Source organism: Schistocerca gregaria, chromosome 8 (genome assembly GCF_023897955.1).
Source record: "Schistocerca gregaria isolate iqSchGreg1 chromosome 8, iqSchGreg1.2, whole genome shotgun sequence".
Taxonomy (NCBI): Eukaryota; Metazoa; Arthropoda; class Insecta; order Orthoptera; family Acrididae; genus Schistocerca; species Schistocerca gregaria.
The window spans coordinates 260,873,503-260,901,193 of record NC_064927.1 but is presented as its reverse complement, the minus strand read 5'-3'; the positions used below and the strand labels follow the sequence as shown (position 1 = coordinate 260,901,193).

The 27,691-nt window shown below is 44.7% G+C and overlaps 1 protein-coding gene across 1 annotated transcript in view; it reads left to right on the top strand.

Annotated features, from left to right (window-relative positions):
- Nucleotides 1–353: 353 nt before the first annotated feature.
- The window catches only part of LOC126284978 (alpha-tocopherol transfer protein-like), a 295,767-nt gene continuing 268,429 nt past the window's right edge, over nucleotides 354–27,691 (top strand). Inside the window, exon 1 of the mRNA XM_049984260.1 lies at nucleotides 354–598. The gene's annotated coding sequence lies outside the window, so the exon portion shown is untranslated. The remainder of the gene's footprint in view (nucleotides 599–27,691) is intronic.

Genomic DNA, 27,691 nt, shown 5'->3' with positions numbered 1-27,691 from the left:
ACATTTTCCACCTCCGTAGTCTTTCGCGTGGTATGATGTATAATGACGCTGCAAATTAAATTTCCTAAAAGAATTCAGCGTTTTGTGACATACTAAACATTTTGCAACACTATCTTTTTCTGTAAACAGATACAATTCCTCTCAATGGAAGTTGAACTGCGAAAGCATGGTTGGGGTTACACTGCGACTTGACATGATTCTTAACCAGCGAAGTGACTGTTAGAGCTGATCGTAGTACTTTAAACGTTACGCATTCGGCGCGAATTCAATAGGCATGCTGCAGCCCTGTTCAAAAGTGCGCGCGCATTTCCCCTCCCTCCCCACCCTCCCCTCCCTCGCTACTCCACGACCTTGCACTCGCTCGCGAGCACGTGCCTGAGCAGACGCGAGTACTCGCGCTCAAAACCGACCAGCTGTTGAGCCCTGGTCTAATATATGTTCATAAATTATTTTTGTTGTAATTACTTCGGAAAGGTGAGATAAGATGCTGGCTCTAAGGTAGCCTGATAGGAAAGGAGGACGGCCTCGCAGTAACTGCATACGTGGGCTCGAATATCTTCGGCCATCAAGCACAATGGGTCGCCACGCTGCAGCCAGGGTAAGTAGACAAGGATAAACTCAATGGTTATTGATTGTACATTGTTATCTTCTATTGAAAATACTTTGTTGAAAATTGCAATTACAACACTATGAAGGTGGCATCCAACAAACGTCAAATGAAGTGTACCACATACTTACATCTGAAAATAATTAACACTTCAGTTCAACAGCACAAAGCAGGTACATTCTCAATATAAAGAAAGATTAAGAAACGGAGTTTCCCCTTCGGAAATTGCAATGAATGGTTGTTTGTCACCGCGTGGGATTAGCCGAGCGGTCTAGGGCGCTGCAGTCACGGACTGTGCGGCTGGTCCTGGCGGAGGTTCGAGTCCTTCCTCGGGCATGGGTGTGTGCGTTTGTCCTTAGGATAATTTAGGTTGAATAGTGTGTAAGCTTAGGGGCTTGTGACCTTAGCAGTTAAGTCCCATAAGATTTCACACACATTTGAACATTTCTGAACAAAACGCGTATTAGCAGTAGTTAGAATTCGACAACAGCAAGGTTATAGCTTATACTCATTCTCGTTTATTATTTCGCGATACTGCTGTCTTGTGAATATCGAATCGCTGGGTTCAGGGGGCCCGTTCTCAACGCTATGATGTGAATGCTCCCACGTGAATGACCCTCGAGAGGACAGATATACAGGGTGAAAAAAAATGTCACACTTGGTGGTCGACACGCGGTCCCTCGCCCAGATTCAAGACAACAAAATCAGATCTGGAATATTTTGTAAACATGTATATGAAAACGAGGAACTGCCACCACTTCTACAATGTGCAGTGCATCCCAATTTACAGAGAAACGTGTTTCGATCCACACTACCATATGAGCCGCTGTAGCTCACTGAGTAGAGTGCCCGGACATCAAATTAGAATACTGTTCGAATCCTCGTCAGGTCCGCTTTATATTTTTTAGACGTGCGTTCCCTATTTCTCGAATCCTGCCTCGGGCATGGGTGTGTGTGATGTCGTTAGGTTAGTTAGGTTTAAGTAGTTCTAAGTTCTAGGGGACTGATGACCACAGATGTTAAGTCCCATATTGCTCAGAGCCAGTTGAGCCAACCCTATTTCTCGTCCTTTAAAAGCAGGACATAACTTTGTCACATGACAATAGCCTGTTGCATGACAGTGGAGTCCATTAAACTGCATGCACGTGTCTAGTACCTGAGCAGTGCACCACGATAATTGGTCCTGCCAGCTTCATGCAGTGCGGATTCACAACAGAGCTCACAGTCGATGTATACTCCGGTATGCTTTTGTTGCCGGTGTTGTAACCGCAGAAAAGCCAAGTCTAAATGCAGTTGTTCTCAGACGATACACCAGAAATCATACGGGGAGATAGAGTTAACAGGGGACGCCAGGCGTGTCAGAGGGGTCACAAAAGATAACGACGCAGCCAAATAGCCGAGGCGGCGGTCCAAGCGGCCAGGCAGCTGCGCGTGATAAGCAAGGAAGCAGACTCAGCTATTAAGATAAACAGGGCGCTCTGGGCAGGTCCCTTAATAAACAATAACTTGCAGTATCAACACTCTTGGCTAGAGGGAGAAGTCTGGGAGCGGAGAGAGAAAGAAAGAGGCCCTAGGTGGGGACCGCACTACGTCATGAGGAGCCAATGAAGGGCTCAGGACGCAGTGCGTGACCATATAGGGAGAGGCCCCTCTACCCCTCCACCCAGCTTCTGAAGAAAAGTACTGAAGTTAATACTAAAACAATCCCTAATAAGGAAAAGTTGCACTCGACGCTACGTCATGCCAAGCGCTGGCGGGGTCGAAGGGGAAGAGCTAACAAAACTTGGAGGCACGCCGCTCCGGGGATCTATCTCTCTCTCTCGGGTTTAGGCAGCGACGGTAGTCAGCGTGAGTAGCAGCCGACTTGGGCTGAGGGCGGGCTGCAGGCAGACAGTTGGAGATAGTCGCCGATGAGCGTTTAGGCAGCGACCGCGGGACTCTGACGTAGGGTGCTAGTGTGGGCAGCAAAGTGCTGGAAAGTTCTATCAGGCAGCCAGAACGGTGGAAGTCAGTCACCGTCTCTGTAATGGGCTTGGCTATTCTGTAGGTACAATCACTACGCAGTTAGGGTGATCTGTATTCTTTATGAATAAATTAGAACTTTTATAACGTCCATACAAGTTTACTTCTACCAACATCCTAGCCTTGTACCTTCACACCAGGGAATTTAACATCTTAGCCAGATCAAAAGTCTCCCTCTCAATTAGGTCAACCGGCTAATTCCCGTTTACGAACCGTGTCGCTCAATCCCTCGCAAAACCCACGCTTGGGACGCGACACCGGGTTCATGCGATAATAACGTTGCTGCTGCTGCTTGTGCACGCTTAGCGCGGCTCCTCCCGCAGGATCTTCGAGTCCTCCCTCGGGCATGGGTGTGTGTGTTGTTCTTAGCATAAGTTAGTTTAAGTAGTGTGTAAGTCTAGGGACCGATGACCTCAGCAGTCGGGTCACTTAGGAAATTACACACATTTGAACATTTTGAACAGTCAAGGTGCCTTACCGATAAGAATGTCTTACGTCGTCTGGAGCAACGCCATAGGGAAATCGGTAATCTCTGTCCACAAATAACGGGCAGAGGTCGTCCAAGGGCTAAACGTACTCACCTCAGAGAAGTACCTGTGAAATTGCAAAGTATTTCTAGTTATCTCAAAGAGTGTTTGCTAAAGTGTTGCACGCTGAAGAACTGCATCCATATCAATACGCGTTCCACTTCTCTCCCATTCAGCGTAAGACGTCGGCACACGGACCATGCGTCTGAAAGTTGAGCGTAATTGGGCATACAGGTTCTTGTGTGTGAGTAGATGAGAAATTTTCTCAGCAAAGTTCCACATATTAAGGAAAAGGTTCTCAAAGTGGACGAAATCAGTACAGGAATAATAGTAACTTACATAAAGACTGATACTGAGATGGCAAACGTCATCGGATACCTCCTGATATTGTGATGGACGTTTTTTTGTCCCCCGTAATGCAGCAACTCGACCTGACATTGAATCAACAAGTCGTTGGAATGCCTTGCAGAAATATTGAGCTATCCTGGCCCTATAGCTGTCTGTAATTGCGAAGTTGTCACCGGTGCAGGATTTTCTGCACGAACTGACCGCTCGGTTACTTTCCATAAACGTTCGATAGGACTCATGTCGGGTGATCTTGCTCACCAACTCACTAGCTAGAATTTTCCACAGTGTTCTTTAAAGCAATCGCGAACAGGTGTGGCCCGTTGATATAACATCGTTGTTTGGAAACATTAAGTACATGAATGGTTGCAAGTGTCCTCCAGGTAACCGAACATAACCATTTCCAGTCAATGATCGGCTCAGTTGGACCAGAGGACCCAGTCCATTCCATGGAGACACCGCGAGTTTGCACAGTACCCTGTTGAGAACTAGACAACTGGGATCCATGGCTTCGTGGGGTCTGTGCCACACTCTAAGCTCACAGTCAGCTCTTACCATCTGAAATCGGGAGTCATCCGATCAGCCTACGCTTTACCAGTCGTCTAGGGTTCAACCGATATGGTCCCACAAGAGACGCCGCAGGCGATGTCGTGTTGTTAGCAAAGGCATTCGCTTCAGTCGACTGCTGCCATAGCCCCGTTAACGCCAAATCTCACCGCACTGTCCGAACTGATACGTTCGTCGTATGTCTCACATTTACTTCTGTGGTTATTTCACGCAGTGTTGGTGGCCTGTAGCACTGACAACTCTACGTAACGCCGCTGCTCTCGGTCGTTAAGTGAAGGCCGTCAGCCGCTGCATTGTCCGTGGTGAGAGATAATGAAACTTCCCGGCAGATTAAAACAGTGTGCCCGACCGAGACTCGAACTCGGGACCTTTGCCTTTCGCTGGCAAGTGCTCTACCATCTGAGCTACAGAAGCACGACTCACGCCCGGTCCTCACAGCTTTACTTCTGCCAGCGTGCGGCAGCGTTCTCGCTTCCCGCGCCCGGGTTCCCGGGTTCGATTCCCGGCGGGGTCAGGGATTTTCTCTGCCTCGTGATGACTGGGTGGCGTGTGATGTCCTTAGGTTAGTTAGGTTTAAGTAGTTCTAAGTTCTAGGCGACTGATGACCATAGATGTTAAGTCCCATAGTGCTCAGAGCCATTTGAACCAAACTTTACAGAAACTCTCCTGCCTTTGGAAGGTAGGAGACGAGATACTGGCAGAAGTATTGCCCTCGAAAGGCAAAGGTGCCAAGTTCGAGTCTCGGTCGGGCACACAGTTTTAATCTGCCACGAAGTTTCATATCAGCGCATACTCCGCTGCAGAATGAAAATCTCATTCTGTGAGAGATAATGCCTGAAATTTTGTATTCATGGCACACTCTTGGCATTAAGGATCTCTGAATACTGAATTCAATAATAATTTCCGAAATAGAATGTCCTATGCTCCGAGCCCCAATAATCGTTCTGCGTTCAAAGTCTAATACAGCTCATGGCGGCTGCAGTGTAACACGTGTTAAGTTCGGCTCGCGAAATTTAGTCGAATTCGAAGGTGTTCTCGCAGGTGGTGTTGTCTAGTACAAGTGGAAATCGTGTAAACAACAGTGTTCTTTGCAGTAGTGCTATTTTTTTCTGTGCTCCGCCAATATCTGCGAGAAAATGGTAAACAGAAGAATCAACAGCAGCGCGTCCAGCAGCGGGGAAGCAGCAGGTGCGGCGGGCCTGCTCCTGGCGGAAGGTGCGGCCGCGGCTCCCGGTATAGCGGAGCTGGTCCGCTCTGAGGTAAACACTGCGCTTCGCGATAAAAACAATCTCGATCTGATAGCAGGCACCATATCAGATACTGTAACGGCAGCAGTATTGGCCAAAATGCGTGAAACTGTTGAGGTCAATACTGCCGAAATTACAGCACTAAAAAAGTCTGTGTCTGAATACGAGAAAAAGCCACGAGAGTTGGAAGTGAAACTATCTGCCGCCACAGACGAGCTAGAACAGTACCAAAGGCGAAATAGTCTACGACTGTTTGGAGTAGCAGAAAATAAAGAAGAAGACACGGACAACCTGCTTATACAGGTTGCGCGTGAAAAATTAGGCGTCGAAGTGACCAAGGCAGACATTGACAGGAGCCACCGGGTGGGACGAAAACTACCAGGTGCTACCAAACCTCGTCCAATAATAATTAAATTTGTGTCGTACCGAAAAAGGGCTGAGATCTTTACCCAGAAGAAGAAGTTAGCAAGGACAGGGATTACAATAAGGGAAGATCTGACACACGAGCGGCTAAAGATTTTAAACAGTGCCATATCCCATTTCGGTCTTCAGAATGTGTGGACTCAGGATGGCAGAGTAATCATTAAGACTGCAGCTGGAAAGAAGACAGTCACAAACATGACAGAAGTAAATAGTATTAAGTGAACCTACTCGAGCCAAAAGTCAAACTTAACACCATTTGCAAATTTTAACAGTCCTATACTCAGATATAGTCTTGTAATTGTATTAACTTTTTAATTATTTGTACCTTCAACTAATTGTTTTTGTAACTGTATTAACTTTTTAATTATTTGTACCTTCAACTAATTGTTTTTGTAACTGTATTAACTTTTTACTATTTTTTTGTGTCTTTAGCTGTAGCCACTGCTTAGTTTTAGTTACTGCTAATACTTTTTTCATTTTCTCAGTTTATTCTCTTCCATTCTGTAATAGTTCTATTGCAATTATTAGTCTCTCCTTTAGTTCATTAGTCAACCATCTCTTCGGTTTAAATTGTTCATAACAAAAATCACTATCAGTATCACTTTAGCAAATTTAAATCTAATTGTAGCTTCCTACGATAATCACTACCAGTATCACTCTAGTAAATTTCAATTTAATTCTAGCTTCCTACGATACTCTATTAAATATTAAGCTTACTTCTCTCTGCTGGCAGCATCGGCCTCTAAATCACTCCCCTTTCCCTTATTTCCACCCTAAGCTGTTTCAAATACTCTAATTACATTTCTCCTCTTACGACATAGGATACTCAGTCACACACAGCCGTCACCATTTTGGTCATATTCTCCCTGCACCGAATACCACTAATCCATTTTCTATACTCCCGCAACCTCAGGAAATCTCTTGCAGTCGCTTTTCTTTCGGCTCTCGCGGAGTCACAAACAGGGCGCGTAAAATCTCGGACACCCCTGTAATATGTCACTTGGCGGAAACACCGGCCAGTGCCCCTCGCGGCAGGTAGTGCCTAACAAAGGGACAAACCAGTCTGCCACCCTACTCCAGGCTGCTCAGCGGAACGCGTCCGAGCTTTTAGCAGCTCACTGCAACATTCAGTCTTTACCTGCGCATTACGAAGAACTTAGCCTTCTCTTCAACCAACTAAACTACCACGTAATCCTCTTATCCGAAACGTGGTTGAAACCACACATATCCTCTGCATCTATTCATCTCCCAGGGTACACATTTCTTAAGGCAGACAGATCAAAAAAGCGAGGTGGCGGGGTCGGCGCATATATACGAACAGATCTCAAAGCGAAAGTCTTATGTACGTCAAATCCTGCTGAAGAAAAAGAGGCTGAATTCATGTTCATTGAAATAAATATACAAAGTCGGAAATTCTTGACTGGCGTCGTGTACAAGCCGCCAAAAATAAGCTCAATGAGTTCCTTCCAGTCGGAATTACATTCACTTCAGTGTCAATACGAACATGTCGTCGTAATGGGTGACTTGAACATAGACCTGCTAAGAGACACTCCCTCCGCAATAAATCAAAGAAGATTGTTTAGTTGCAATAGCATGAACATTCTTCCATTACAACCTACACACCATTCGGCGCACAGTCATACTCTTATAGACGTGATCGCAACGAAACAGACTGACAAAGTAAGAGATGTTGGTCAATCATCGGCCCCTGGCCTCTCAGCACATGATGTAATATTCCTGGCCTACTCTGTGCAGCCCCCAAGGATCAAATCGCGTTACATAACTTGTAGGAACATGAAACGTATTGACCTTGACGCTCTAACAGCCGATTGCTCAGAAATCTCATGGCATCAAATAATCAGAGAACCTACAATCGACGGCAAAATTAATGAACTTGGTGATAAACTCACTGCCCTCTATGACAAACATGCACCTGTGCGCACAGTCCGTGTAAGAAAATCTCCTGCTCCATGGCTGACAGCTGAATTACGTCAAATGATGACTAATAGGGATGCTGCCCACAGGCGTTTCAAGGCAGATCCGAAACCCGAGCGTTTCGAAGAATATAGAAAGCTATGGAACAGAGTGAAAGAATGCATTCGCAATGCCAAAATCAGGCACGCTCGCTCCCTTGTATGCAGCGATCTGACACCCACGACTCTATGGAAGAATCTCCGTAGCTTGGGGGTCGGAAAGGCAAAATCGGAAACTACTTTTCATGTGTCAGCTAACGAATTAAATGAATTCTTCTCTGCACCTCTGAATACCAGCACGGCTGATAATTACCGTCCACAAGAATCCCCAAACAGGATAACTAACAACGATACCTTCCATCTAAAACATGTAACAACAAATACGGCAAGAAAAGCAACAATGAGAATCTCTTCTGATGCAATAGGCAACGACAGTATCGATATAACCATGATTAAGAATGTTGCCGATATCTTAGTACCTGTCTTAACTGACATATTTAATTTTTCCCTCGTGAACGGAATATACCCCACAGCATGGAAAAGAAGCATAATTCGACCCATCCCTAAGATCGAAAACCCGCAACTGCCTAGTGATTACCGACCAATTAGCATACTGCCTGCTGTTTCCAAAGCACTTGAATATATTGTTCATGACCAAATCACTGAACACTTGCATGAATTCAGTCTATATGACAAATTTCAATCCGGTTTCCATAAACATCACAGCACAAACACTGCTCTAATTAAAGTAACTGATGACCTGAAATATGCCATCGACAATCGAAAGGCAACAATATTGACGCTACTGGACTTCAGCAAAGCTTTTGACACTGTTAACTTTGACATATTACTCAGAAAAATGCAACAGCTTAATTTCTCTGATAGTGCAATGAGATGGTATGAAAGCTACTTAAAAGACAGACAGCAATGTGTTGTCTGCGCAAATGAAAAATCTTCCTGGAAACATGTTTCTTCGGGAGTGCCACAAGGATCAGTCTTAGGACCACTTTTGTTTTCTTTATATGTCAAGGATATTTCGTCGGTTTTGTCCTCCTGTAAACATCATTTCTATGCCGACGACCTCCAGCTCTACCTAAGCGTCAGACCTGAAGACGTAAACACTGCAATCGCTCTGATGAATGATGATCTGTCTTCAGTAGTGACATGGGCGAAAAACTTGGGGCTTAAATTAAATGCAAAAAAGACGCAAGTAATCTTAATAGCCCATCAGAAATTAATAAGTTCAGATTTCCGAGAACGGCTACCACCTATTCTGCTCGAAGGTACTCCAATACCATATCAGAAAACAGTGAAGAACTTGGGTGTAACTTTGGACGAGCATCTCAACTGGGCGGAGAATACAGTCGCAGTGCGCCGAAAGACGTCTGCTTGTCTCTATGCTCTCAAAAAGTTTCGGAACATATTCCCACAGGACTTGAAACGCCAGCTCGTGCAAGCACTCGTTCTACCGAACCTCCACTATTGTGATGTGATTCAACAAGGTATGAGTAGTGAAAACAAAAGACAGCTAGAGCTAACCTTGAATGCCTGTGTGCGTTACATCTGCAACATTCACCGATATGATCATGTTAGTGCTTCATACTAGCTAGGGTGGCTGCGGCCGGACAAACTGCGTGACTACCACACTCTATGTCTACTTCACCGACTCCTCATCGCGGAAGCACCCCAGTACCTAGCTTCAGAGATTAAAAACCTGTCATGCCGTCATAATCGAAACACGAGGTCACTCTTATCTGGTATCCTAACTGTGCCCACTCACAAAACAAAAACTTTTGCAAACTCCTTCTCAGTTACCGCTGTCTGCCTCTGGAACAAACTGCCCCTTACCTTGAGGAAAATTCAATCTACTGTTTCTTTTAGAAGAAGTTGAAGCATTTCCTACTATCATCCGCATAAAATTCTCCACAAAATTAATGTGCAACGCCAATCCTCTCATCTGTCAAATAGCAAAGCTAGCGTCTCCTATCTTGCTCCTGAGATGCCTTCCTCTTCATCTATCTCTATTAGCCACGCAGTCTCCTTTTCCTTTATATTTTCCTTAATTATGTTTCATCATGTCTCTCTATTCTTCTCCTGCCTTCACCATGAGTCTCCCTCATACTCCCTGCTGCCAGCACTCCTATCTAAAATGTTTCTCTTCAATAATGTATTTTTCGAGGTGTACCTTTCTAATTGTTTATCTCACTTTTTGTATTAGATGTAGTTTAACATGCCTAGTAAAACATATGACTGTAAAATAAGTAGAATGCCTGGTTAGATGTAAGAGAGGGCCTGATGGCCCTAATCTTGCCAGGTTAAATAAATAAATAATACAAGTTGTGCTGCCGTAATCACGTCAGAAACTTTTCTACGTGAATCAGCTGAGTAAAAAAGATATCTCCGCCGATGCACTTCCCTTTTATACCCTGTGTACGCTATTCTATCGCCATCTGTATATCCCATGACTTTTGTCACCTCAGCGTGTAGCTGAACGATAGCGAGAATTTTATGTAGGACTAAGGAGCAAAGTGTTAATATCATGCAAACTAAAGAGTAGACGAGCGACAGATGAGTAAAATTATTGGTTAAAAAAGATATTGTGGTTTATCGAGTTCATGAAATAAAATAATTAAATTTTGTTTGGTGCATTTCCTTATTTCTCTTTTTTATGCACCAAACATTAAGGTATAGTGCCATAAATTTATGGATAACTCCTTTATACGAGGTGCAACAATAAAGTAATGAGACTGACGTGAAAAAAATTTTGCTTACCGTTTTAAAGTTTAGTGTTGTCTCCTTCGAAGTAGTTCCCTTCTGATTGCGCACACTTTTTCCAGCGATTCTGCCATTGATGGTAACATTTCTGGAACTCATCTTCTTTAATACCCTCCAAGACCCTCGTCTTTTTGGACATCTTGTGTTGTTTGAAAATGGTGTCCCTTGACCGCCGTTTTGACTCTTGTAAATAGAAAAGAAAGTCGCACAGAGCGATATCTGGTGAATAAGGTGGCTGTGGTAGTTCTGAAATTTGTTTTGAGGTTAAAAATTGCTGTACCTACAGAGCAATATGGGATGGAGCATTTCGTGATGCAGAATCCAATTATCAGCAATGTTGGCATGGACACAAAGAATTCTTTTATGAAGTGTTTCTAATATTTCTTTGTAGTAACATTGTTTAACTGTTTGTCCAGGAGGCACTCACTCTTTATGAACAATTCCCGTGGAATCAAAGATGCAGACACGCATTCATTGTTTCCACTGCTGTCTTCATCTTCAACATTCGTTCCGCCTTAACTAAACATTTTATGCCAACGAAAAACTTGAGCTCTTGACATAACCTCCTCTCCAAAAGCCTTCCGAAGCTTACCGTAAATTGTCGTCGCGTTTTCACCTAATTTAACGCAAAACTGAATGGCATACCGTTGCACAATATTATGCGGTTCCGTTTCTGTGACGAGAGACACAAACGCGTGTTAACTTAATACAGCACAACTCACGACTGAGCAGTTGCATCGATCTACTGCTAGGACTAGAAGCAGCTTATAGACGAAGGTGAAAGATATTGTGCTTATGGGAGCCTGCGAAGTTGCCACATCTCGCAAAGAAAATCAGCCTCATTATTTTATTGTCGCAGCTCGTATTATTAACTTTGAGAGCGCCAATGTAAACGTAATCATAATCTGTAAAATGTTATTAAATATGTAAAAAGTAAAATTCTGTTGGTTATCAGATTCATAGAACAAGCCACAGAATTACGCTATGGAGCACAGTTGTATGAGTTGCGTTGGGAAGACAATACTGCGACTCAGCAGTTGTTGTTTACCGAGAACCAGGACTATAAAATAGTGTCTGCTGTATTACATTCAAACATAGTGAAAATGAAATAGACTCCCAAGAAACAGCAAAGTAATTTAGATATTCTTCTATTAGTCTTAGAAAAAGTGTCATGCATCAAACTGTAGCAAAGTACAGTTTCGTAAAGTAATCTTAACAATAGTTATTGGTTACTTCTCACCACGTTGCCACATTTCTGTTGTATTGGTGTCCTGTTAAGAAAGTGTAAATTTTGATAGTTGTAGTGTGCAATCTGTCACCTTCTGCTGAAGTAAGTATCCTGCCACTGGTGGTGTTTGGGCTAAATTAATAGTAACATTCAGTTACAACATTCCCAACAATATCATAAACCACAACTGAAGTCGTAACTGTGGAAGGTGGCTGAAAATAATTATAAAAGATTTACTTCTTCAGTAGCTCTTGGCGATTCTTTCTCAAAAATCAACGATCCATGGAGCGATACTTGTACGAAATACGTTTGGGGAAATACCAGTATCTTTAATGGTGCTGGGGGAAAATGTCAACTCAGTGGAGAGGCACGGGAAATTGCAGCAGGCTCCAACTACAGCCTGTCGGGTGGCGCGACGCGCTGGTGCAAGCCTTTCAATTGGTCGCCACATGGGCGACTAAAGTGTCGCTAAAACCAACAGCACTTTGTTTTTCCTAGGTGGTCACTCATCCAAGTACTAGCAGAATGGTTCAAATGGCTCTGAGCACTAAGGGACTTAACATCTGAGGTCATCTGTCCCCTAGGACTTAGAATTTCTTAAACCTAACTAACCTAAGGACATCACACACATCCACGCCCGAGGCAGGATTCGAACCTGTGATCGTAGCAGTCGCGCGGTTCCGGACCGAACCGCCTAGAACCGTTCATCCATCGCGGCCGGCAGTACTAGCAGAGCTCAACATTGCTGAACTTCGGTGTTACCCACGTGACAAGGTCGTTAGCTGCACCACAACTTGTACCGATACAGCACACTTTTGATGGATTATGGAAACCCAGCGCATCAGATCCGGACTTCAAAGCGAGCACCTCCAGCTGAAGAGACTCGAAGGAACTTCGGCGGCAGCGGGCTCTTGAGTCGCTAAAAGCTAAGATTGTGGCCTCGGGGCGTAGTCCTCTAGAGTGTCAGACTCTAAAAGCAGATGCAACCCTTGCTCCAACAAAACAGGTGATTACCATTGGAACTATCATTACAGCAAGCACAGAAATTATAACCTTGAAGAGTGTGTTGGTGGCTAACTCATTACACTCCATTTCTCAGCAGTGTCAGATGATCCGTATTTTTATTAATAATATCATATAATGTGAATGTATGGGATATCAGTCTTGTACAATTATTAGATTCAGTAAAAGTTTAGACGTATAGCATTATTGGCTGGGAGACACAGACGGGTAGGTTCAGCGGCCTAATCGGATAAGGCTTTCATCCCCCACTGACAATGGCCTCTTTCACTGCGGAGTGTGCCTTAAATGTATTTGTTGACAGCAGGCAGTTTTAATGTGTGTATTGCGTTGAGACATGTTTGTGACGTGCGAAGATGAGCATGAAGTGCGGTGCCGGTACACGACCTGCTCCTCTGGAATGATATGAAGGGAAGCGCATCGCTCAACATGCCAGTCCGAAACACTGATCGCGATCAAAATTGTCACAAGCTCTCACTTCATGAGACTCTACGCAGAGGTTTGGAATATGTTTCAAGACACAACACAAAGCCTTGTGGTCAGTAGGGCTGTGTTTGAACATGGCCCGAACACTTTAAGCTACACTTCGGGAAATCTCGGGTGTTGTTAGATCGCTTGATTGGCCTGCGATCTAGTGACTTTTTTGATACTGTCACGATGGCCTGTCTTAGCGTTTTTAATGCACGATGAACTTTAAAATTAAGTGTGGAAGACCGACTGAAATATCTTGTAGCGAGTTGGTTATCCGTAACAATAGTAACTAATAAATAAATAAATAAAGGATTGCAAACATGATTCTGTGTAATTCACGAGCTTTCACTCGCCCCGCGATCTAGTGAGGTCTGATGGTACCACCTCCGTCGAAATTTATTCTCGCGATGAATATTACAGTTATTTCATTACGATACATTTCGTTCGTTCGGCACTTTATTCTCGATTAGTCTCTTCATTCTTTCATTTGAATGTTGCCGCCTTGTTTTCAAACTGATTAAAATCGTTATTCTGTTATTCCAATACGTTAACAGCGACTGAGTTGCTCAATTGCAACCTACTTGGTAAATCATTACTGCCTCTCTTAATCAGATAAAATAATATACTGAGCTCTGCCGAGGAAATTTTTTTCGAGGACAATATTTTCGTTTCCGACTGTCACATAAACTCAAAAATCAGCATACACATTTATACACTGAAGAGCCAAAGAAATTGGTACACCGTCTAATATGGTGTAGGACGCCCGCGAGCAAGCAAAAATGCCTCAACACAGCAGTAACAGATCTAACAACTGTGCCAGACACTTGTTGTCTTATACAGGCGATGCCGACAGCATCGCCGTATTCTGCCTGTTTACACGTTTCTGTATTTTAATTTGCATGTCTGTACCAGTTTCTTTGGCTCTTCAGTGTATATCCATACATAATACACTAAGACTAGTAAACTTGTTCAAAAACTGTAGGAGAGTGTGCAGTGATATGATTTAATGCTCTTTCACGAAATTGTCAGAATTATGCAGAGCCATACCGCAATGTTGTGGGAAGTTCGTAGTTTCTTGCATATTCTTTGCACTCGCGCCGCACGACACAAAAGTCACTTGATTGTTCGGACGAGATCGATACTGAATCGAATGCAGCGGCGTATCGGGGAATCTCGAGCGCTTTCGAACGTGAGTATCGTTTACCCAGTGCTAGTGATCAGATACTTTACGCCGTCACCTGTTCCTCCATGCCCAGCCAAATACTGAGGGCGAAAATTTGTTGCACCAATAGGACTCGAAATGGCTATTTCTAGTCGAACGCAACACACTTGCGTGTAGTAAGGATCTTGCCTGAAGAGATGGATTCGTTATTGTAACATGACTCTTATTTTTTTTTTACTGGTTTATACATTTTATTAGGCATGCATTTACACTATGTGAGCGAAAATATCCAGACACCCCCAAAAACATATGTTTTTCGTATTAGGTGCATTGTGCTGTCACCTACTGTCACATACTAAATATCAGTGACCTCAGTAGTCATTAGTCATGGACTTTGAATGAGGTCACATGATTGTGTGTCACTTGTGTCATACATCTGTACGCGTGATTTCCACACTCCTAAACAACCCTAGGTCCACTCTTTCCGATGTGATAGTGAAGTGGAAAAGTGGAGGGACACGTACATCACAAAACCGTACAGGCCGAGTTCGTCTGTTGACTGACAGCAAGCGATGCAAGCTGCATATAACGCGATCGGTGCTTACGAAATCCTAACCCAGGCGATCATTGTAGGCAAAACCACCCCTTCCTTCCGCCTCCTTTATTTCTATCTCAGTGTCTATGGCCGTCCTATCGCCCTCACTCCCAACCTCAAGTACCTTGGCGTCACCCTCGACCGTCGCCTCCCCTGGACCCCCCATCTCCAGACAATCCAAGCCAAGGCACACTCCCGACTCCGTCTCCTCAAGCTACTTTCGGGCCATACATGGAGTCTGGACCCCTCCACCATCCTCCACACCTATAAATCCCTCATCCGCCCAATCCTCTGCTACGCCCATTCGGCCTGGATCTCCGCCCCCGACCCCCTACCTTTTATAAATCCCTTCAAATCCTTGAACGCCATGCTCTCCGCCTCGCCTATCGCATCCGTCTCCCCTCCCCCACGCAGATCCTGTGTGATCTTATTCCTTTCCCCCACCCCCTCCTTTTCCTTAAAAGGATATGGATCCTGTACACCTCCCGCAAACTCGACCCTCCTCTCCCGCTTGTCTCGCCCATCCTCTCTCACCCCCGCCCGCTGCCGCTCCTGTATTCCCACGACCCACCCGGTCTCCATCTCTCCACCCTCCTTACCCTCTCCCAAGGTTGCTTCCGGGAGCTCCCCCTCCCTGATGATGTCCTCCTCCCCTCCATCTACCCCTCCTATCAACTTTGATCCTTTGTGCCCCCACTTCCTGTGGCCTCTCCTCTTGGCACCCTCCCTCCCTTCTCTTTCCTTTTCCCCGTCCCCTTCCTCTACCCCTCTTCCCCCAGGCTCCCCCCCTTCTCCCCTCCCCCTGTCTCCCCTGCCCATGGCATCGTTTCTCCCCTCTCCTTCTACCTCTCCCTCTCCCCCTCCCACCCCTCTCCCCTAGTGCTATCTTGGCAGGTCCCTGGACTCGTACACGGTTAGTGAACATTCGCGCGCCGGAGATCAACGCCTCGTGTTTCTGTGTGTGCCGTCGTTTGTGCTTAAGTGGTTCAGTGTTATTCGTTTTGTGCACCTACGTTCACGTGTAACAACTTTCGTCTATGTATGTGTCCCAGTGCCTGAACAACTTTTATCTTGGACTCTACGCCCGTGGACAGCTGCATGTATTTTAAAAAGTGTTTGTCTCCGTTTATATGTCCACCATCTATTCATCTCACATTGTCATCATTTCTGTCTTGTATGTTTCTCTGCGGCCGAAGAGCGGCGTAGTATGCTACTGCAGGCCTGCCTGTAAACAGGTTTAAAATAACAATAAAGGAAAAAAAATACAAAATCCAAATCTGAGTCGATTCTTACAGGAACAGTTCGGTCTCCAACAGTGAAACAGAAGATGTGTCCCGTCGTCTTCGAGTTCATTGTAGACAGAACGTAAGTTCGGGTCTTTTCAAGGGAAGCTATCTCGACATTCGCCTTTCTCTGGATGGCCGACAGGGACTTTAATACCTCTCCTCTCGATTGCGAATCCAGCATGCTGACGACTGTGCAGCCTCACTCAGTTCCAACGAAGTAATCACACATAAACACAAAATTTGTTCTGTAGTTGTGAAGTAAACTGAAAGCACTTAAGTAGTTCCGGGAATAACAGTGTGACGCCCATAGTAAAATTTTGTTAATTAATATTGCTTTGTAGGATTTAATACTACTTTGTATCTCAATTTATACACTCCTGGAAATGGAAAAAAAGAACACATTGACACCGGTGTGTCAGACCCACCATACTTGCCCCGGACACTGCGAGAGGGCTGTACAAGCAATGATCACACGCACGGCACAGCGGACACACCAGGAACCGCGGTGTTGGCTGTCGAATGGCGCTAGCTGCGCAGCATTTGTGCACCGCCCCCGTCAGTGTCAGCCAGTTTGCAGTGGCATACGGAGCTCCATCGCAGTCTTTAACACTGGTAGCATGCCGCCACAGCGTGGACGTGAACCGTATGTGCAGTTGACGGACTTTGAGCGAGGGCGTATAGTGGGCATGCGGGAGGCCGGGTGGACGTACCGCCGAATTGCTCAACACGTGGGGCGTGAGGTCTCCACAGTACATCGATGTTGTCGCCAGTGGTCGGCGGAAGGTGCACGTGCCCGTCGACCTGCGACCGGACCGCAGCGACGCACGGATGCACGCCAAGACCTTAGGATCCTACGCAGTGCCGTATGGGACCGCACCGCCACTTCCCAGCAAATTAGGGACACTGTTGCTCCTGGGGTATCGGTCAGGACCATTCGCAACCGTCTCCATGAAGCTGGGCTACGGTCCCGCACACCGTTAGGCCGTCTTCCGCTCACGCCCCAACATCGTGCAGCCCGCCTCCAGTGGTGTCGCGTGAATGGAGGGACGAATGGAGACGTGTCGTCTTCAGCGATGAGAGTCGCTTCTGCCTTGGTGCCAATGATGGTCGTATGCGTGTTTGGCGCCGTGCAGGTGAGCGCCACAATCAGGACTGCATACGACCGAGGCACACAGGGCCAACACCCGGCATCATGTTGTGGGGAGCGATCTCCTACACTGGCCGTACACCTCTGGTGATCGTCGAGGGGACACTGAATAGTGCACGGTACATCCAAACCGTCATCGAACCCATCGTTCTACCATTCCTAGACCGGCAAGGGAACTTGCTGTTCCAACAGGACAATGCACGTCCGCATGTATCCCGTGCCACCCAACGTGCTCTAGAAGGTGTAAATTAACTACCCTGGCCAGCAAGATCTCCGGATCTGTCCCCCATTGAGCATGTTTGGGACTGGATGAAGCGTAGTCTCACGCGGTCTGCACGTCCAGCACGAACGCTGGTCCAACTGAGGCGCCAGGTGGAAATGGCATGGCAAGCCGTTCCACAGGACTACATCCAGCATCTCTACGATCGTCTCCATGGGAGAATAGCAGCCTGCATTGCTGCGAAAGGTGGATATACACTGTACTAGTGCCGACATTGTGCATGCTCTGTTGCCTGTGTCTATGTGCCTGTGGTTCTGTCAGTGTGATCATGTGATGTATCTGACCCCAGGAATGTGTCAATAAAGTTTCCCCTTCCTGGGGCAATGAATTCACGGTGTTCTTATTTCAATTTCCAGGAGTGTATAATGCTGTAAATGCAAAACATTGGGATGAACTCGAAGCCAACAATTAAGCCACATGCATCTGGCGGCATCTTTGCTTTAAGAATAAAGTAGTTAAAACTGTACAAACATCTCTTCTTCGGCTATTTCGTGCTTGCGTTCGCCTTAGCTTATCCAGCACACATCTACTCTTAATGCTGGAAATATGTTTTACTGGAAGAAGATAAAATATTCGGGGCTGGTGAGGTAGCACGCTGATGTAAGATAGTGTAGAGAGCTCCACGTTAATATTACTTCCGGAAGCACCATGGTTTAAAATTAGGGCAACTCACATGCATACATAAAAATTGCGAGCGATGGCTGCTGGTTGCGTGTATTTGGCGATAATATTTAACTATTACGATGACTAAAATATAACCGTAAATACTAACGATTGTATCAAAACTTAACAGTGTTGCAGTTTTTCCAGTTGCTTGAGTTTTTCATATGTTCGCCAATGTGCTTTGAATTGACCCGAAATCTGATTACTCGCACGTCCAGTACTACCCGTAGAACTTATTGTATGCAAAATTATTTATTTGTTAGGAACCTTCTGCTTGAAAATAAAAACAAGGATAATTTACTGATTTAGTAAAGAATGAACTTGACTGACGCCACATTATAATTTATCTACCCACAATAGACAAACCACAGACATCTGAATGCCGAATCACATCTGTGCATATCAACGAGGCAGTCTGTAGCCTTAGCATACTGTTGGTGTGTTGGACCTACCCACACTTCCCAAATTGTTGCGTCGAGATGATCTGGTATGGAAAATGCCAAGTATGCATCAGAGGATATCAGATGATTATGTACTGTAGACACTCATTGTGGGCAGCCAAACATACTATGTAAGACACATTTCGAGATCTCCTCCTGTGCTAAACCTCCGTATATCGTTTTCGAAATAGCTACGAGTCCGTTGATGCTGACAAGAGATGTACAGTAAAAGTGGTCTTCCTGAGATTGCAAAGGTAAAGATGAACCTCTCTTCGATTACCTCTGTGAATCGACGCGTAGGGTTTCCTCCTACCTATTCTGAGCAGTGCTGTATTTGATGTCCGATACGTATTAGAAACGTTCGGAGCAGCAAAAAATTTCGTTATGTCGCAATGGATGTGTGGGTAGGAAATCTATATTAAATAATGTTCTGAAATGGTGCGTTTATTGATAAACGCCGTAAAATAATTCACAATACTATGTCATCCAGCTTGCAAGCCCGAAACCTCGTTGAATACTCATGATGCCGATAAAACTTCAAGAATCACACAATTATTCAGTTTGAACACTTAACTTCAAACAATACTGAAAACAACATCGAAAGCACGGTTAACAGGGAGATATGATCAGGGTTACATCCCAACGCCGAGAAACTTATTTGGCCCGCAACAGCAATCATTACCAAACTTCGCAACATGTTCACCACGATTTGTTTCTGATTACAATTACGTTAGTGCGTAGTATAATAGTAGTATAGAAGCCTTAAAGTCTATTAGACTTCTCTAGCATTTATTATGTTAAAAGTGGATTCTAATAAATAATACAGGATGAACCAAAAAGAATCATCCGATTTAAAAAAATCATTATTTTGTTATGTGAGATATGTGCGTGAGCAACGTACTGTTGGAAAGAGCAAACTCGAGTTTTACATGGTTCCTGCTAAGTAGCAGCAGTATGCGCCCACTTCAGTTCTAGTAAAAATGGTGTCGGGACAACAGAAAGCGTTTTGTGTTCTACGTTTTGCGTCGTGCGGGTCAGTAATAACTGTTCAGCGTGGCTTTCGTACTAGGTATGGTGCGGATCCTCTTACAGCACAGAGCACTAGACATTGGCATAAACGCCGGCCGCGGTGGTCTAGCGGTTCTGGGCGCTCAGTCGGGAGCCGCGCGACGGTTGCGGTCGCGGGTTCGAGTCCTGCGTCGGGCGTGGATGTGTGTGGTGTCCTTGGGTTGGTTGGGTTTGGGTGGTTCTGGGTTCTGGGGGACTGGTGACCACAGAGGTTGGGTCCCGTGGTGCTCAGAGCCATTTGAACCCATTGGCATAAACAATTCCGAGAAACAGGTAGTTTGTGTAAAGGCAAATCGACACGCCGTCCCTGAGTGTCTGACACAGACGTCGAACGCATTTGCCATAGTTTCACAAGGCTTAAAAATCAAATGGCTATGATCAGTATGGGACTTGGCATATGTGGTCATCGGTCCCCTGGAACTGGGAACTGCTTGAACCTGGCTAGCCTGGGGACGTCGCGCGCATCCGTGCCCGGGGCGGGGTTCGGGCCGGCGACCGTGACGGTCGCTCGGTTCCGGACTGAAGCGCCTGGAACCGCACGGCCACACCGGCCGGCGTTTCACAAGGAGTCAACAGAAATCCGTTCGCCTTACAGTTCGACTGTTTAACATGCCCCTGATGTCCGTCTGGCGTTTGTTGCGTCGACATTTACACATGACACCATACAAAATTCAGTTACTGCAATCTCTTCGTGAAGATGACGAGCTACAAAGTGTTGAGTTCTGTAATTTCGTTCTTGGCAAGATGGAGGATGACAGTTTTCTTCCACGCTTAGTGTTTAGCGACGAGGCGACATTCTACTTAAATGGAAAGTTGAGCCGTTATAACCTGAGGATATGGGCTACGGAACGACCGCATTAGGTTGTACAACATGAGAGGTACACTCCAAGGGGGGCATATCGAACACTTATGAAAAGGTATGAAAAAAAAACTTTTTGAATTACCGTTCATGAAAAAACATAATTCATTGTATTTCAGAAATATAGACTTGCCTAATTGGATGATTCTTTTTGATAGGCCCTGTAGTTGATACAGGTAAAGTAGTGTTTGGCGCCTAAACGTCGAATGTTCCCCGACATCTGCGACCGCAAGGATAAATACGCTTTCACGCCTCGTTCGATTTCCCACCCCAGGACTGTATCTAAAATGACGTGCAGTATGGCGTGACTAGCCTCGCTTTCTCCTTGCCACCCATGGGTATTGTCTCTCACATCCTCAATGTAAGTGGACGAAATAGTGCCTTTTTTTGTCATCAGTCTACTGACTGGTTTGATGCGGCCCGCCACGAATTCCTTTCCTGTACTAACCTCTTCATCTCAGAGTGGCACTTGCAACCTACGTCGTCAATTATTTGCTTGACGTATTCCAATCTCTGTCTTCCTCTACAATTTTTTGCCCTCTACAGCTCCCCCTAGTACCATGGAAGTCATTCCCTCATGTCTTAGCAGATGTCCTATCATCCTGTCCCTTCTCCTTATCAGTGTTTTCCACATATTCCTTTCCTCTCCGATTCTGCGTAGAACCTCCTCATTCCTTATCTTATCAGTCCACCTAATTTTCAACATTCGTCTATAGCACCACATCTCAAATGCTTCGATTCTCTTCTGTTCCGGTTTTCCCACAGTCCATGTTTCACTATCATACAATGCCGTACTCCAGACGTACATCCTCAGAAATTTCTTCCTCAAATTAAGGCCGGTATTTGATATTAGTAGACTTCTCTTGGCCAGAAATGCCTTTTTTGGCTTAGCGAGTCTGCTTTTGATGTCCTCCTTCCTCCGTCCGTCATTGGTTATTTTACTGCCTAGGTAGCAGAATTCCTTAACTTCATTGACTTCGTGACCATCAATCCTCATGTTAAGTTTCTCGCTGTTCTCATTTCTACTACTTCTCATTACCTTCGTCTTTCTCCGATTTACTCTCAAACCATACTGTGTACATTAGACTGTTCATTCAGTTCAGCGGATCATTTAATTCTTCTTCACTTTCACTCAGGATAGCAATGTCATCAGCGAATCGTATCATTGATATCCTTTCACCTTGTATTTTAATTCCACTTCTGAACCTTTCTTTTATTTCCATCATTGCTTCCTCGATGTACAGATTGAAGAGTAGGGGCGAAAGGCTATAGCCTTGTCTTACTCCCTTCTTAATACGAGCACTTCGTTCTTGATCGTTCACTCTTATTATTCCCTCTTGGTTGTTGTACATATTGTGTATGACCCGTCTCTCCCTATAGCGTACCCCTACTTTTTTCAAAATCTTGAACAGCTTGCACCATTTTATATTGTCAAACGCTTTTTCCAGGTCGACAAATCCTATGAACGTGTCTTGATTTCTCTTTATCCTTGCTTCCATTATTAGCCGTAACGTCAGAATTGCCTCTCTCGTGCCTTTACTTTTCCTAAAGCCAAACTGATCGTCATCTAGCGCATTCTCAATTTTCTTTTCCATTCTTCTGCATATTATTCTTGTAAGCAGCTTCGATGCATGAGCTGTTAAGCTGATTGTGCGATAATTCTCGCACTTGTCAGCTCTTGCCATCTTCGGAATTGTGTGGATGATGCTTTTCCGAAAGTCAGATGGTATGTCACTAGACTCATATATTCTACACACCAACGTGAATAGTCGTTTTGTTGCCACTTCCCCTAATGATTTTAGAAATTCTGATGGAATTTTATCTATCCCTTCTGCCTTATTTGACCGTACGGCCTCCAAAGCTCTTTTAAATTCCGATTCTAATACTGGATCCCCAATCTCTTCTAAATCGACTCCTGTTTCTTCTTCTATCACATCAGACAAATCTGCACCCTCATAGAGGCTTTCAATGTGTTCTTTCCACCTATCTGCTCTCTCCTCTGCATTTAACAGTGGAATTCCCGTTGCACTCTTAATGTTACCACTGTTGCTTTTAATGTCACCAAAGGTTGTTTGACTTTCCTGTATGCTGAGTCTGTCCTTCCGACAATCATATCTTTTTCGATATCTTCACATTTTTCCTGCAGCCATTTCGTCTTAGCTTCCCTGCTCTTCCTATTTATTTCATTCCTCAGCGACTTGTGTTTCTGTATTACTGATTTTCCCGGAACATGTTTGTACTTCCTCCTTTCATCAATCAACTGAAGTATTTCTTCTGTTACTCATGGTTTCTTCGCAGCTACCTTCTTTGTACCTATGTTTTCCTTCCCAACTTCTGTTATGGCACTTTTTAGAGACGTCCATTCCTCTTCAACTGTGTTGCCTATTGCGCTATTCCTTATTGCTGTATCTATAGCGTTAGAGAACTTCAAACGTATCTCGTCATTCCTTAGAACTTCCGTATCCCACTTCTTTGCGTATTGCTTCTTCCTGACTAATGTCTTGAACTTCAGCCTACTCTTCATCACTACTATATTGTGATCTGAGTCTATATCTGCTCCTGGGTACGCCTTACAATCCAGTATCTGATTGCGGAATCTCTGTCTGACCATGATGTAATCTAATTGAAATCTTCCCGTATCTCCCGGCCTTTTCCAAGTATACCTCCTCCTCTTGTGGTTCTTGAACAGGGTATTCGCTATTACTAGCTGAAACTTGTTACAGGACTCAATTAGTCTTTCTCCTCTTTCATTCCTTGTCCCAAGCCCATATTCTCCTTTTCTTCTAGTTCTTCCCCTACAACTGCATTCCAGTCGCCCAAGAGTATTAGATTTTCGTCCCCCTTTACATACTGCAGTACCCTTTCAATATCCTCATACACTTTCTCTATCTGTTCATCTTCAGCTTGCGACGTCGGCATGTATACCTGAACTATCGTTGTCGGTAAATGTAACCGTAGGCTTCCGCGGCCGTTGTCAATGTCAATAAAATTCTTCTGGGTTAAAGACCGCATTGTCACTTAGCAACACACCCTGAGGAAGGCGTCTTGCAACAGACGCCGAAACGTTGGAATTTTATAAATGACAATGCGGTCTCTAACCCAGAAGAATTTTATTGACATTGATATCGTTGTCGGTGTTGGTCTGCTGTCGATTCTGATTAGAACAACCCGGTCACTGAACTGTTCACAGTAACACACCCTCTGCCCTACCTTCCTATTCATAACGAATCCTACACCTGTTATACCATTTTCTGCTGCTGTTGATATTACCCGATACTCATCTGACCAGAAGTCCTTGTCTTCCTTCCACTTCACTTCACTGACCCCTACTATATCTAGATTGAGCCTTTGCATTTCCCTTTTCAGATTTTCTTGTTTCCCTACCACGTTCAAGCTTCTGACATTCCACGCCCCTACTCGTAGAACATTATCCTTTCGTTGATTATTCAATCTTTTTCTCATGGTAACCTCCCCCTTGGCAGTCCCCTCCCGGAGATCCGAATGGGGGACTATTCCGGAATCTTTTGCCAATGGAGAGATCATCATGATACTTCTTCAACTACAGGCCACATGCCCTGTGGATACACGTTTTGTGTCTTTAATGCAGTGGTTCCATTGCCTTCTGCAACCTCATGTCGTTGATCATTGCTGATTCTTCCGCCTTTAGGGTAAATTTCCCACCCCTGGGACAAGAGAGTGCCCTGAACTTCTATCCGCTCCTCCGCCCTCTTTGACAAGGCCGTTGGCAGAATGAGGCTGACTTCTTATGCCGGAAGTCTTCGGCCGACAATGCTGATTATTTATTCATCTTAAATGCAGCGTTCAGATAAAATCTGAAAAAGGGCAAATAAACAAAGACTGAAATAAGAAGAACCCCACAACATCAATATTTGCAATATCTACAACTGATGTGAGTACTTTGGTAAATGTTTTACTGCACGAAAGTATTGAAAACAACAATTCTCTTTATCAAGAGACCATAAATCAATTGTTTGGTTAAGCTCTTCGTTTCTCTCGCATCTTATACCCTTACGTTGTAGCTTACCTTCACGGATAACGGTTAATATGATGTATTGAGATCATAAACCGCAGCAGTTAATTGGGAGAGATTGCAGTGAAAATGTGCTCGCTTGAAATTTTACATTCAGTGGCCTTTGGCCATATATTACTAAACACGAAATGCAGCCATGATGGGAAACTGTATGTTGTTTAGATAGTAGAAAGCCACTGAGTACCACAAAGAAATAGAAGAGTAACAGAAGAACTGCTTGATATCAAACGAAAAATTGCTATTTTTAATGCTGTTAGTTTCATAGTTCACAGTCACTAAAAGGGGCAGTGATTATTTCAACAAGAATATGAAATGTAACTAAACTAACATCTCTCCTCCTGTTAATGTTAATAGGTAACAATAGGTAAGTGCAACGTAATGTACACAGTTCACAGTAACAGAGTCGAAATCGTACCATCGAAAATCCTTCAACAAGACTAATGAATTGTGATATGATGAGAGTAATTTCAAAATGAACTGATCAGGAGTATATCCGCGGGCTTACCAGGTCCCTTACGCTTCGTGAATTTCTTTACGTATTTCAGACTCATTTTAATACATACGAAATTGGGCACGATTTTTACATTCTTGGATATTTATTCTTGTAGAAGACCTTTTGGCCTTGTTCTTGCATCTATGCCTTGCGTGTAGCTACGAAGTTTCTCTTTTCTAGCTGAAACATTTAGTCCTTTACAAAGTAGAATGTCCGCCTGTGACGCTTTCTTGCGTCCCTTAACCTACAGATGCCTATGAAATCAGAGAGATTAGAGCCCACACAGAGGCATACCGACAATCCTTCTTTCCATGAACAGTACGAGACTGGAATAGAAGGGAGAACCGATAGAGGTACTCAAGGTACCCTCCGCCACTCACCGTCAGGTGGCTTGCGGAGTATGGATGTAGATGTAGATGTAGATGTAGACAGATACCGCCGACAGTTGAAGAAGGTCGCAATGTGTAATACGCACACATCTATCCAGATCATCACACAGGAATTCCTAACTGCATCAGGATTCACTGCAAGTACTACGACAGCTAGGCCGGTAGTGAGAAAACTTGGATGTCATGGTCGAGCGGCTGCTCATAACCCACACATCACGCCGGTAAATGCAAGACGACACCTCGCTTGGTGTAAGGAGCGTAAACATTGGACGACTGAATAGTGGAAAAACGTTGTATGGAGTGACGAATCACGGTACACAATGTGGCGATCCAATAGCAAAGTATAGGTATGGTGGATGACCGGTGAACGTCATCTGCCAGCTTGTGCTGTTATGGTGTGGTCGTGTTTTTCATGGAGGGGGCTTGCACCACTTGTTGTTTTGCTTGGCACTATCGCATCACAGGCATACATTGATGTTTTAAGAACATTCCTGCTTCCAACTGTTCAAGAGCAATTCAGGGATGGCGATTGCATCTTTCAGCGCGATCGAGCACCTGTTCATAATGCACGGCCTGTGGTGGAGTAGTTACACGACAATAACATCTCTGTAATGGACTGGCCTGCACAGAGTTCTGACCTGAACCCTATAGAACACCTTTGGAATGTTTTGGAAAGGCGATTACGTGCCAGACCTCACCGACCGACGTCGGTACCACTCCTCATTGCAGCACTCCGTGAAGAATGGCCTGCCATTCCCCAAGAAACCTACCAGCACCTGACTGAACGAATGCCTGCGAGCCTGGAAGCTGTCATCAAGGCTAAGAGTGAGACAACACCATATTGAATTCCAGCATTACCGGAGAGGGTGCCACGAACTTGTAAGTCATTTTCAGCCAGGTGTCCGAATACATTTGATCACTTAGTGTATGCTGAACAGGATAAGTTAGTGCGGCGAGCTGCTAGGAATCAGTCTTTCTACATCTACATCTACATCCATACTCCGCAAGCCACCTGACGGTGTGTGGCGGAGGGTACCCTGAGTACCTCTATCGGTTCTCCCTTCTATTCCAGTGTCGTATTGTTCGCGGAAAGAAGGATTGTTGGTATGCCTCTGTGTAGGCTCCAATCTCTCTGATTTTATCCTCATGGTCTCTTCGCGAGAAATACGTAGGAGGGAGCAACATACTGCTTGAGTCTTCGGTGAAGGTATGTTCTCGAAACTTTAACAAAAGCCCGTACCGAGCTACTGAGCGTCTCCGTAACGCTTTCGCTATTACTAAATGACCATGTAACGAAGCGCGTTGCTCTCCGTTGGATCTTTTCTATCTCTTCTAGCAACCCTGTTTGCTACGGATCCCACACTGCTGAGCAGTATTCAAGCAGAGGGCGAACAAGCGTACTGTAACCTACTTCCTTTGTTTTCGGATTGATTTTCCTTAGGATTCTTCCAATGAATCACTGTCTGGCATCTGCTTTAATGACGATCAATTTTATATGATCATTCCATTTTAAATCACGCCTAATGCGTACTCCCAGATAATTTTTGGAATTAACTGCGTCCAGTTGCTGACGTGATATTTTGTAGCTAAATGATAAGGGATCTATCTTTCTATGCATTCGCAGCACATTACACTTTTCTACATCGAGATTCAATTGCCATTCCCTGCACCATGCGTCAATTCGCAGCAGATCCTCCTGCATTTCCGTACAATTTTCCATTGTTACAACCTCTCGATACACCCCAGCATCATCTGCAAAAAACCTCAGTGAACTTCCGATGTCATCCACAAGTTCATTTATGTATATTGTGAATAGCAACGGTCCTATGACACTCCCCTGCGGCACACCTGAAATCACTCTTACTTCGGAAGACTTCTCTCCATTGAGAATGACATGCTGCGTTCTTTTATCTAGGAACTCTTCAATCCAATCACACATTTGGTCTGATAGTCCATATGCTCTTACTTTGTTCAGTAAACGACTGTGGGGAACTGTATCGAATGCCTTGCGGAAGTCAAGAAACACGGCATCTACCTGTGTACCAGTGTCTAT